Consider the following 14,327-nt stretch of genomic DNA (forward strand, 5'->3'; position numbering starts at 1 on the left):
GTCTGGCAGACATTACCCTTTCACTTATGATTAAATGAGAATAAAACTAGACAGCTTTTAATTACCAACAACAGAGAAATGAGTCAAGGGGAATCATACCCAATCAAGACATCACCAGTCAATCCACCGGGCCAACTGGCTGAACCTGGGAAATGTACAACGTTCTGTACCTTGCTCTAACAAGCCTATTTAAATTGTATCAGGTTCAAAGTATCTGATGAGACTTGTTATTCCAGCTGAGTTCTGAACCTTATTTCAAAAATAGAGGATAGATATGTCTCAATTATTTAAAATCACCTTCCAAACTATACATGTATTCTCAAATTTGTTTTTCATTTACTGATGGTATTTGGTGTCTTAAAGGATCAGAGATTCATTGATACTCACTTGGAAGAAATTTGCAAAAAAATCTATGCCACTAGCTAGGTCATGTCCAATTGTCCCATTTTGCTGATGAGACAACTGAGACACAGAGTGACAAGTTTAGACTGTAAGTATTGCCTCTTCATGGGAAACTTTCCATTACCTACAGTATCTTACACTCTGAAACATTTGAAAAGATTTCCTCCTTCCTTAAAGTGTCAGCTGACGGCTTGTTTTATAGTTCAGATATCATGGTTTTGTTATCACCTTTTATTTTTCTGCAGGCTTCTCAAGGAGGTATGTTACAGTGTGAATTGCGTGATGTCCAAATATATGCCATTCCTTAGTAGAATCTATTTCATTTGTAATCTTCATCCTCATACATTTCATCCTCATGAAACCCATCTGGGTTATAATTACACATTTCCCCAAGGATCATCTATGATTTTAATCTTTGCAATGTGCCCAGGAAGATGGATGAGGACAAAGGTCATGGGAGCTAGTAAGAGCTTACACAAGTCCTCACTCAGTGTCAGAGGTGGAATGTGGTGGCCTTATCATAAGGTCTTGTTTTTTTGTTGTTGTTTGTTTGTTTTTCAAAAAGAAGAATCACCATCATTCTGAGAAAACCAGACTTTTCCTGATGGACAAGTCTCCTGTTTTGCTATTTTTAGTCAACCCATCCTTAGAACTTTTAATTTTTTATTTCATATCAAATCGAACCTTTGAAATACTAATTTGAAATGATAGTTAAGCACACACTGACAGGCGACACCGACGCTGTCATGCATATACTTCATAGAGTATCTCATTTATTCCTGACAGCATTATCGTCAACATTTTACAGACGAAGAAATGCGGCTCAGAAAACTTTAAATCACTTCAATCCATTCCCTCAAAAGTATTTACTTGGCACATATAGCATGCTGACCACTATGACGGGGCTGGGCACCTGATCTTGGGCCTAACAGACAACTTAAGGTCTACACTTAAACCAACTACAGGGGCTGGTCTGAGGTCTTAGATCAAGTAGCCGATGAGTTCTATCTCTTGCCTGCATCCATGTTAAAATCACATATACCCCAAGTTTCCAAACTCATAAACCTCTCTCCTCTCTCACATTTTATGATCATTACCAGGAGTCATTAAACTATAACTTATGAGCCAAATCTAGTCTGCAAACCATTGTGTATGGCCTACGGCTAAGAATTTGTTTCCCCCACTTTTAAAATGTTGTTTAAAAAAAAAAATTAAAAAAAAAAAACTATGTGACAGAGACATTACGGCCTACAGAACCTTACATATACATTTTTTGGCACTTTCTAGTAAAAGTTTGCTGAATACTGATCTTTATGAAGGAAAGTTAAATTTGCCTTCAAGGTCTTTTCCATGAGTCCTCAATAGCTCTGTACAGACAGTATGTATTGCTGGCTTGAGGGTGTTTGTGGTCATGATAATTATTCATTTGTAGTTCCATTCTAATCACTGCAGGAAATATTCTTTAGCTTATCAATTCTACAAAACTTCAAAATAAACCCAGGTAGGCACTATTATTATCATATTTTGCAGCTTAAGAGACTTGGGCTCGGGATAGTCAGGTAGCAGAACATATGGTCCAACCACCAGGCAGGATTCAGGCTTCCTCTGGCCAGGCCCACTACTATCCCAGAGGGCATCTACATGCTAAAAAGAAACACGCGTCCCTTCCTGTTGGAAGAAACTGCTCGGCAAGAGGGTGGGGAGCTAGATTTCAAGCTCGTTTTTCTCCTTGGCTGAGCTTGCTGCACAACCATGAGCAGGTTGGGCTTACGGGCCACCGTGCCGTCCAGGTCTGTGTTAACCTCAGTCTTCATGGAGCATCTTCCTGTCCCCTACCTTCCCCTTGGCACTGTTTTCTCACTTGTGACTTTGGCTTTTCTACAAGCAGGGTTTAGACTTCCTCTAAGGGTCATCACTGTGACCACCTCTGCCAGACTTCTCCTTGTTTCTCAGGCCTCAATTCCCCCAGCCCCCAAAAAGGCATACCTGGTTTCATTGCACTTTGCAGATATTGCATTTTTTTTTTTTTAATAAATCAAAGGCTTGTGGCAACCTTGCATTAAGCAAGTCTATTGGCACCATTTTTCCAATGGTATTTGCTTCACATTTTGGTGATTCTTGTAAAATTTCAAACATTTTCATTATGATTATATTTGTTATGGTGATCTGTGGTCAGGGATCTTTGATGTTACTATTACAATTGTTTTGGGGCACCACAAACCATGCCCATATGAGATGGTGAACTTAATATATATTGTGTGTTCTGACTGTTCCACTGACCAGCCATTCCCTCCTTCTCTCTCTCTCCCCATTCCCTGAGACACAATATTGAAATTAAGCCAATTAATAATCCTCCAGTGGCCTCTAAGTGTTCACGTAGAAGAAGAATCACACATCTGAAGCTAGAAATGATTCAGCTTAGTGAGGAAGACACATCAAAAGCCAAGATAGGCCAAAAGCTGGGCCTCTTATGCCAAACAGTTAAGCTGTGAATTCAAAGGAAAAATTCTTGAAGGCAATTAAAAGTGCTACTCTAGTGAACACATGAATGATAAGAAAGTGGACCTGCCTTGTTGCAGATATGCAGAAAGTGTTAGTGGTCTGGATGGAAGTTCAAAGCAGTCACAATATTCTCTCAGGACAAAGCCTAATCCAGAGCAAGGCCCTAACTTTCTTCAATTGTATGCAGGCTGAGAGAGGTGAGGAAGCTGCAGAAGAAAAGTGTGCAGCTAGCAGTTTGGTTCATGAGGTTTAAAGGAAGAAGCCTTAACATCAAACACAAGGTGAAGCAGCAAGTGCTGATGTAGAAACTGCAGCAAGTTCTCCAGAAGATGGAGCCAAGATGAGTAATGAAGGCTGCTACAAAAAACAACAGACTTTCAGTGTAGATGAAACAGCCTTCTCTTGGAAGAAGATGCCATCTAGGACTTTCATAGCTAGAGAGAAGTTAATGCCTGCCTTCAAAGCCTCAAAGGACACACTGACTCTCTTATTAGGGTCGAAAGTAGTTGGTGACTTTAAGTTGAAGCCAGTGCTCATTTACCATCCAGAAAATCCAAAGGCCCTTAAGAATTATGCTAAATCTACCCCACCTGTGCTTTACAGGAAACAACAAAACCTGGGTGACAGCATATCTGTTTACAATTTGGTTTACTGAATATCTTAAGCCCACCGTTGAGACCTACTACTCAGAGAAAAAGATTGCTTTCAAAATATTACCACTCACTGACAAAGCAATTGGTCACCCAAGAGCCGTGATGGAGATGTACAATGAGATTAATGTTCTTTTCATGCCTGCTGACACAGCATCCACTGTGCAGCCCATGGATCAAGGAGAAATTTCAACTTTCAAGTCTTATTATTTAAGAAATATATTTTGTAAGGCTATAGCTGCCATAGTGATTCCTCTGATGGATCTGAGCAAAGTCAATCGAACACATTTTGGAAAGGATTCCATCATTCTGCATGCCATTAAGAATATTTGTGTTTGAAGCAACTGGGCTGGCCGAGGGCGCTGGACAGGGTGGTCGTGGGCTGTCAGACCACACAGAGTGGAGCATGCAGCTGGCTCCTGCCTTAGCGCTGCAGGGTATCCACGTGCCACTATCTGTGGTTGCCTGCCCACAGGTGCCGCCACAGGTGCACCAGGGTGGTGGTGGTGGGCAGATAAGAACGAGAGATGGGGGACCTACCTCGTGCCTTTGACCCAGTGCTGCTCAAATTCCTGCTGTGCCCTCTCTCCAAGAAGAGGCTCAGATATGAAGCATTAACAAATGAGTTGATTAATATAGAGTTGGGAATAGCCTATCCAATTTTTGATGGGGTTCCTAATATGATACCACAGGCAACTAGGACGACACATCAAAATAAGAAGAAGAAATGGAGGAGAACTAGATCATATTTAAAAGCAAAAACATAGTGGCACCTGGGTGTCTCAGTTGAGTAGGTATGTGACTCTTGACTTTGGCTTAGGTCATGATCTCAGGTTCATGATTTCAGGGTTGTGAGATCAAACCCCCCACTGGGCTCCATGCTGGGTGTGGAGACTGCTTAAGAGTCTCTCTTTCCCTCTTCCCCTATGCCCCATCCCCCCTAGAGCTCTGTCTCTCTAAAAAAACAAACAAACAACACACAGAACTAAATTTTCTTAATACCACTTACCTTTTAAAAAGTCAGGATGGCAGGTAATAAGTGGGGGACAAGAACGTTTCTGTCTCTTCCTACATTGACTGCCCTTAGTCTGTTGGTCTCTTTAGCAGGACTGTTCTACTCAGCCTCCATGGAAGAAAACTTCCCATGGGCTGCACTAGCACAAACAGCCTGTGCTTTTACAGTCTGCTCAGGCTGATTGCCATGCCATTTTATATGTTCTTCCACCTTTGGACCTGGATGGGTATTAAACTCTTCAGGAGTAATTAATACAACCAGAGCCAAGATAGTATATATATATTAATGATATGTCTTGAGTGTCTATCTCTGAAAGCTCAACTACGTGAAAACAGTGGAAACCCACTTAATTTGCAGGGAAGTTACTTTGCCTTGCTTTTTTCCAGAGGTTTAGGACTATGGGAGGCTTAAGCTGCAGAAGCTTCTCTTTGTACTTTTGTTCTGCCCTTCTCTTTTGAAAATTGTAACTTACAACTACCATATCAAAAGAAACATCTCAACAAAGCTTCCTGTTGGAAATTAATGGTCCCAAACATCACCTGATGACGTTATTAAGAAATAATAAAAAAAATTAATCATTAAAATTTTATTTGTTTATTTTAGATTCAGAGTATTTGGCAGAGTCACATGTTAAGGATGACTGAAATAATTCCAAAGGAGCTATGGAATAGTTGTAGAGAAATGCATTTGAGCTAGGGTGATAGAAAACTACAATAAGATGGAAATTTCATGTACTTGCAAACACTCTGAGTCTGCAAAATTGCCTTTGTTTCTTTGGCATCAAATGCTTACAATAGTAATAATAAAATAAGATGACACTTTCTCATTAAAAAAAAGAATATTTGTGTTTCATGGGAAGAGGTCAAAATATCAACACAAACAAAAGTTTGGAAGTAGTTGATTTCAACCCTCATGGATGATTTTGAAGGGTTCACATCTTCAATGGAGGAAGTAACTGCAGATGGGGTAGAAAGAGCAAGAGAACTAGAATGAGAAGTGGAGCCTGAGGATATGACTGAATTGCTGCAATTTCATGATAAAACTGGAACGGATGAGGAATTGCTTCTTATGGATGAGCAAAGAAAGTGCTTCTTGAGATGGCATCTACTGTTGAAGATACTGTGGAAATTGTTGAAGTGACGACAAAGCATTTAGATATCACATAAACTTAGTTGATAAAGCAGAGGCAGGTTTGAGAGGATTGACTCCAATTTTGAAAGAAGTTCTACTGTGGGTAAAATGTGATCAAACAGCATTGCAATGTACAGAGAAATTGCTTATGAAAGGAAGAGTCAATCGATGCAGCAAACTTCATTGTTGTCTTATTTTAAGAAACTGCCACAGGCACTCTGACCTCCAGCAACCCTGATCAGTCAACAACCATCATCATGGAGGCAAGACCATCCACCAACAAAAAGATTATGACTTGCTGAAAGCTCAGATGATGGTTAGCATTTTCTAGCAATAAAGTATTTTTTAATTAAGGTATGTAAATTTTTTTAGACAAAATGCTACTGCACACTTAATAGACTACAGTATAGTGTAAACTTTTATATGCACTGGGAAACCAAAAAATTCATTTGACTTGTTTTATTGCAATATTCACTTTATTGCTGTGGTCTAGAAATGAACCCATAATATCTCTGAGCTATGTCTGTATTCATGCAGCCCTTGGAGATGCAAAAGCACAGCAAAGAGGGGAACCTGGAACAATGCTATGGACAGAATGGACCTAAGAGACATACACAGAACATTCTCTCCAATGATAGTACAATATACATTCTTCTGAAGTGCACATAGAACATTTTCCAGGACAGACAACATGTTAGGCCACAAAAGTCAGCAAATTCAATGATGCTGAAATCATACCATTTTCTCTGACTGCAGTGGCATAAAACTAGAAATCAATAGCAAGAGTTAAACTGACAAACTTATGGATGTGTGAGAATTAAACAATACCCTCTTGAACAATAAATTGATCAAAGAAGAAATTAAAGGAAAATAAAAACGTTTCTTGAGACAAATGAAATGGAAACACAACATACCAGAACTTGTGGAATGCAGCAAAAGCAGTGCTAAGAGGGAAGGTCATAGCTAAATCCCTGCACTAAAAGGCAAGAACCATACCAAACAAACAACCTAACTCTATCACTTAAGGAACTAGAAAAAGATGAACAAATTGAACCCAAACTTCGCAGAAGAAAGGAAACAATTAAGAACAGAGTAGAAATAAATGAAATAGAAAACAAAAAAAGCAATGGAAAAGACTAACCAAACTAGGAGTTGGTTCTTTGAAAAGATAAAATTGATGAACCCTTAGCTAGACTAATAAAAAAAAAAAAAGAGAGAGAGAGAGAAAGGACTCAAATAAACAAAATCATAAATAAAAAGGAGACATTACAGTTGATTACACAAGAATTCAAAGGATCGTAAGAATCTACTATTAACAACTATACACCAACAAACTGAAAAACCTAGAAGAAATGGAAAAATTCTTAGAAACATACAACTTAGCAAGACTAAATGAAAAAGAAATAGAATATCTGAATTGGTCAATTGCCACTAGGGAGAGTGAATCAGTATCAAAAACCTTCCAATGAAGAAAAGCCCAGGGGCAGATGGCTTCACTGGTGAATTTTACTGAATATTTAAAGAAGAAGTAACACCAGTCTTTATCAAGCCCTTCCAACAACAACAACAACAAAACAAAACAAAACAAAACAAAAAAACACAACCCAAAAAACAAACAAACAAGAAACCCAAAGAGGAGGGAATAGCCCCAGACTCATTTTACAAGGTCAGCATTACCCTGATACCAAAACCAGAAAAAGACACTACTAGAAAACTATATTATATATCAGCCAATATTCCTGATAAATTTAATTGCAAAAATTCTCAATGAAACAATAGTAAACTGAATTCAGCAGCACATGAAAGGTTCATTCACCATAATCAAGCAGGATTTATCCCTGGTATTAAAAAATGGTTTAACATACACAAATCAATCAGTATGATATATCACATTAATAGAATGAAATAAAAGAATCATATCATCACCTCAAACGATACAGAAAAGAACATCTGACAAAATTTAATACCTATTTGTGATAAAAATTCTAGATAAATTAGGCATAGAAGGAACATATCTCAACATAATAAAGCCCATAATGGTAAGCCTACAACTAACATCATACTCAATGGTGAAAGGATAAAAGCTTTTCCTCCAAGATCAGGAACAAAACAAGGGTGGCCACTCTTACCTCTCTTATTCAACACAGTACTGGAAGTTCTAGCAAGAGCAGTCAGACATGAAAAAAAAAAAAAAAATCCAAGGTATCATAATTGAAAAGAAAGAAAGAAAATTGTCTCTATTTGCAGGAGACATGATTTTATATACAGAAAATCCTAAAAACTCAATAAAAAAACTGTTATATCCAATCAGTGAATTCAGTAAAATTGCAGGATATAAAATTAACATACAAATACAAGTAGCAATTCTATACATTAACAACAAAATTTCTGAAAAAGAAATAAGGAAATCAATCCCATTTACTATAGCATCAAAACAATAAAATGCCAAGAAATAAATTTAACTAAAAGGAGAAAGATCTCTACACTGAAAAATACAAGACATTGATAGAAAAAAATAGAAAAAGAGACAAATAAATGGAAAGGTATCCCTGTTCATGTATTAGAAAAACTAATATTGTTAAAATGTCAGTATTACTAAAAACACTCCTAAAATTTATATGGAACCATAAAAGACCCTGAATTGCCAGAGAATCTTGAGAAAGAACAAAGCAGGAAATATCACATTTCTTGATTTTTAAGCTATGCTATAAAGCCATAGTCATCAAAATAGCATGGTACTGATGTAAAACAAATAGACCAAAGGAACAGAATTGACAGCCTAGAAAACACCCAAGCAAATATGGTCAAACAATATTTCACAAGGGAGCCAAGAGTACTCAATGGAGAAAAGGCAGTCATTTAATAAATGGTGCTGGGATAACTGGATATTCACATGTAAAAGAATGAAACCAGACCCATATATCATACCACTCACAAAAATTAACTCCAAATGGATTAAAGATTCAATGTAAGACCTGAAAATATGAAACTTCTAGAAGAAAACATAGGAACAAAGATCCTTAACATAGGTCTTGGTAATGATTTTCTTTTAATATGATACATAAAGCACAAGGAATAAAATAAAAAATAAACAAGTAGGAGTACATCAAACTAAAAAACTTCCGCACACAAAAGGAACCATCAATGAAATGAAAGACAACTTACAGAATGGGAACAATATATATGAACCATATATTTGATAAGAGGTTAATGTCTAAAATATAAATAATTCATATAATCAATAGCAAAAAAAAATAATCTAATGAAAAAAAATGGGCAAAGGACCTGGATAGATTTCTTCACAGAAAAGGTACATGAGAAGATGCTCACCATTACTAGCCATTAAGGTAATGCAAATTAAAACCACAGCAAGATATCACGTCATGCCCATTAGAATGGTCATCAACAAAAACAAAAGTGAAAAACAAATGCTGGTGTGGATATGGAGAAATGTGCACCGTTGGTGGGATTTTAAATTGGTACAACCACTAGAGAAAATAGTATGGGGGATCCTCAAAAAATTAAAAATGAACTACTGTATGACTGAGAAATTCTACTTCTGAGAATATATCCGAAGGTAGGGAAAACATGAATTTAAGAAGCTATCTGTACCCGCATGTTTATAGCAGCATTATTTATAATAGCCAAGATGTGGAAACAATGTAAGTGTCCATACATAGATGAATGAATAAAGAAGTGATTATATATAGATATAGACACAGATATAAAAATGGAATATTATTTAGCCATAAAAAATAAGAAAATTCTACCATCATTTGCAACAACATGAATAGATCTTGAAGACATTAAGTGAAATAGTGAAATAAGTCAAAGACAAATACTGTATGATCTTATTTATATGTGTAATCTAAAAGAAAAAAAATCATAGAAAAAGAGATCAGATTTATGGTTACCAGAGGTGGGGGTGGGGGTTAGGGGAGGAAGAATTGGAGGAAGGTGGTCAAAAGTGCAACCTTCCAGTTATAAGATAAGTAAGTACTGGGGATGTAATGTACAGCATGGTGATTACAGCCAACACTACTGTGTGATATATAGGAAAGTTGTTAAGAGAGTAAATCCTAAGAGTTCTCATCACAAGGAGAGATGTTTTTTTTTTTCTTCTTCTTTTCTTTTTATTGTATCTATATGAAAGGACAGAAGTAGCTGAACCTTTCGTGGTCATCATTTCAGAATATATGTAAATCAGCCATCACGATATAGGTCTTAAACTTGTTCAGTGATGTATATCAACTGTCAATAAAACTGAGGGGGAAAAAAGAGGGGAGACTGAGTAATTCTACCCACCCACCTGAGTCAGAGTGGCTAGGGTATCAAATGAGTAGGGAACCCTCTCAAGCAGTAAGATATTATGTACCCCTTGGGCTTCTCACTGGAACCTTCTGAAAAGGCACATCCAGAAGGCACTGGTACAAGCCAAAAGGTAACTGGAAAGTTATCTGAACTTGGATTTTAAAAGTTCTATATCTTGGTCTAAAAAGAAAATCGACAATTATTTTCATCTCAGGGAAGTGATAATTTAATTTAACCTAGAACAGCCATTTTGACAGCATGCTTCTAATTGTCCAAAATATGAAGAAAAAAAAAAGGAAAGAAGTAATCATATTAAAGAGAAACTCTATCTTGAAGACATGGAAAATGTTGGGTTCAAGGGACTCTTGTTTAGGTCTTACGTATTCTGCGAAGGTAGATATTACATTAGGAATAAGGAACGATAGTAGTGACAGGGCAGCATGGAAACAGGGTTTAAGAGAAGGTGGGGGGACAGGAAAGTCTCATCAGTTCCTATCTGTACTATCCCTAGACCATCATAGCTACCCTCCTTATTGACAGTCTCACCTCTATCCTGCACACCAAATTAATCATCCTGGAAATTGTTTCATCATGTCACACTATTGCTCAAATACCCGTCAAAGGGTTCTTAACTGAAAAATCAAATCCAATTGCTTTCCCATGGCATTCAATGTAGGGCTGCCAGATAAAATATAGGATACCCAGTTAAATTTGAATTTCAAATAAACAATAATTTTGCTTGGGACTAGCTATGCCAAAAATTACTTGTTGTTTATGTGAAATTCAAATTTAACTGGGTATCCTGTAATTTTATTTGCTAAATCTGCAAATTCAAAGGCATTTCTAATCTGCTCCCAATCTCCCTTTGGAGCTTTATCTTTTTGGATTCCATTAAAGTGGTTTTCTTGCCCTGTGAATTGCACGAAGAATATTCTGGTGTCCAAGTCTGGTTTCTAATGGCACCCTCACCTGAAATGTCTATTTATTTTTCTCTCTCTATCCAGCAAAGTACTACAACACAGTCCTCAATGAGTATACTTGGCCCTTGAGAAATTACATCTGTGAGGTGCATATATTCCTCAATTGACACTTGGTAAATACCTATAGTGTTTCTTTTTTTTTCCCCCCAAAGATTTTATTTGTTTATTTGACGGAGAGAGAGAGACAGCCAGCTAGAGAGGGAACACAAGCAGGGGGAGGGGGAGAGGAAGAAGCAGGCTCCCAGCGGAGCAGCGAGCCCGATGCGGGGCTCGATCCCAGGACTCTGGGATCACGCCCTGAGCCGAAGGCAGACGCTTAACGACTGAGCCACCCAGGCACCCTGATACCTATACTGTTTCTATCAACATTTCGACGCTGCTGGTAAGGTGGCATTTGGGGTTATTTAACCCCTCAATTGTTATCCTAGTCTGCCCATTCACGCTCTAGATATGTCCTTCCTTATAGATAAGTCAGAGACTCAACATGGCTTAAACCTGAATGAAGTCTTAGGGCCTCTGAGACGTTCAACAGTTGTCTAAGACCACAAGTCTGGCAAGTGACAGACCAGGTCTTAAACCTAATTAAGAACCAGTGTGTGTCACTCCTAAACCATGCTGTTGATTTTGTTGTTTGACCCTTCCCGAATTTCCTTTCAATTTTCCTTTCTATCTCTACGCATTCCACCCCACTGTGTGCTGTACAAGGGCAAAGGCCACCAGGTCAGCTTCTCTGCCTGCAGTGTCTTTCCAAAGCTTTGGCCATAATGCATTGTACTCAAGCCCATCACAAATCCTACAGCCACTATGAATATGGTCCCTGCATGTTCAGGAAACTTCCTTCCTACGAAGAGTATTGGCTTATTTTTCCCGGTTGTTGATTCTCTGACCCCCATCTGCCGCTTTGCTTTAACTCATACCAATCCTTACCATGTGCATATTCTACCCAAGTCATATCTTCTCCGAATATTCCCATTTCTTGCTTCCCTGTTCTGTCTCCTGGTAATCCTCTACTTTCCCATCTTGAACAATCAAGGTCTTTTATCTCTACTCATATTTCATCTCCTTCAGAAAGCTTTCCTTTATAATCCTAATCAGAAGTCACAGAACCTTAAGTTTGGGAGGAAGACCTCAGAGTTCATCTCACATCATATTCTGGTTTGCACATGCATTTTCTGGATACATATTTTATCTTCTCATTGGATACATACTTTGGGAAATTTGGGGACCATGGTCTCTATCTCTTACCTTTCTTGCATCATCCAGACTAGATTATCTCCCATTTTTTAGAGGAGATAGGTATATACATACATACATATATATACACACACATATATACACACACACTTGCACATACATTTATAACATATGAATACACATATGAATATATATGTATGTGTGCATATATATATATTCAATTCCCATTAGTTGAAACTAAACATTTCATATGTCTTATTTCAGTGTCTTATAGAGACAAAACACAAGTTTCATGGTCCTTAGATCTTAGGCAGATTACTTATTTTTTCAAAGTTTTCACTTTCCTTACCTGCAAATGGGGAGATTATTAGTTCCGACCTCATGGTGTGGCCATGAGAGTAAATGACACAAAACACTCATGGCAGCTAAACAGAACTGTTTGAAGACAAGTCTAAGTAAAAATGTGCTAAATAAATGAAAGATGTTGGTAGAGAGGTACTCTATTTCCCACTATACCTAGGAAATGTGATCTAATTCACGGCACAAACAAGGCTGTGAAAAGACAAAATGCTGGGTAATGAGATTTACCGGACTTCAAACTCAGAGGGCCAAGTGCCTGAATTCTAATGACTATTACAAGATAACTTGTTGGGCCATTATTTATTATAATAAACTGGGAGCGACTTGGATCCTTAGTTTATTTTTTAATAAAAATTATAGACTGTAGTCTTTGAAAACAATATAAAGGAAGCCTACAAGTCTCACCCAGTGCTTTGAAATCCCCAGTAAAAATACATACAGGGTATTCTTGTGCCTAAAGCAGCTGTCATCCAAGCGTGAGGATGTAGGAAGGAGGAACAAAAACAGTAGAAACCCCTCAAAAATAAAGGAAACCACCTGTAATGTTTAGCAAGGTTTGCAAACATACTATGAGGCGTCCTGTGATACTCCGCTGTCATTTATTTGAGGGCAGTAAGTGAAACCTCTTTAGGCTCCCACGCTCCTTGCCATCGTAGACTTGCGTACCGCTGCTCTGTTTTCTTCACATCAGCTCAGTCGAGCCGTGTACCCTCTTCAGCCTTCTCCACTCAGACGGGGGAGTTAATGCAGTTAGATTGCTCCTGGGCTTCTAGCCGGACTACTTCAAATGATATTACTTCCATTTGTGACGTGCATCACCAGCAGTGCTCACATGTGAGGGCAACAGCAACCAGACATCGGAGTCCGCTTGCTGGCAGAGAAGCCCCGCTGCCCGCCCTGAAACCGAAGGCGGCGACGGGACTGTAAATCTGTCAATTTCCTCAACAGCGCAGCGGCGCACCGGCCCCCTCCGGCGCGAAAAGGACCCTTGAGCAAGGCGGATTGCTCCCAGTGGGCGCGATGGGGTGCGAACTTGGCTCACGGATCATGAGCCCATTTTGACAACACGGGATTGATGCAATCAAAGTAAAAACTTAAATCAGGCCTTTCTTCTGATAACTGCCATATTGTGAGAAAATCCTCTTGGGCCAAAAAGAAAAATTTAAAAAGCACCCATCACCCAGAATTCCTTGAGAATTTAAAGACATAATGGGAAGAGAGAGAGAGAGACAGAGAGTCATACTGGAAGTAAATATTAAGCTCAGGGCCTGAGAAACAAACTATATAAAGAGTGCCTGAAGTTGTTTGCAAGGGCACTGCTCATAGACACTAATATTCACATGCAAACACTCAGGCAGGCTTTTCCAGTTTCATTCCTGATTTTTTTTTTTTTAAAGATTTTATTTATTTATTTGACAGAGAGACAGCCAGCCAGAGAGGGAACACAGCCGGGGGAGTGGGAGAGGAAGAAGCAGGCTCCCAGCAGAGGAGCCCGATGTGGGGCTCGATTCCGGAACGCCGGGATCACGCCCTGAGCTGAAGGCAGACGCTTAACGACTGCGCCACCCAGGCACCCCTCATTCCTGATTCTTATTCGTTCTTTTAAAATTTGTAGAGCATTGTTTCTCAAATTATCAGCGTGAACTAATTTTTTTAAAAGTTTCCAATATGACACAGAAACAAAATATAGTAAAAAATGAATCACTAGCAAAATGGATATCCTGGTAATAACGAAGTGCTCTAAAAGTTTCTAATATTCTGAGTTTCTCCCTATATATTACT

General features: G+C 38.4%; 1 protein-coding gene and 1 pseudogene across 1 annotated transcript in view; one reads left to right on the forward strand and one right to left on the reverse strand.

The window, feature by feature from the left end:
- The window catches only part of TENM2 (teneurin transmembrane protein 2), a 1,230,113-nt gene that overhangs the window by 695,107 nt on the left and 520,679 nt on the right, over positions 1–14,327 (reverse strand). The gene's annotated exons all lie outside the window — the stretch shown is intronic.
- On the forward strand, positions 4,580–4,821 carry LOC117801417 (annotated as a pseudogene).

This window comes from Ailuropoda melanoleuca, chromosome 3 (genome assembly GCF_002007445.2).
Source record: "Ailuropoda melanoleuca isolate Jingjing chromosome 3, ASM200744v2, whole genome shotgun sequence".
NCBI classification, from domain to species: domain Eukaryota; kingdom Metazoa; phylum Chordata; class Mammalia; order Carnivora; family Ursidae; genus Ailuropoda; species Ailuropoda melanoleuca.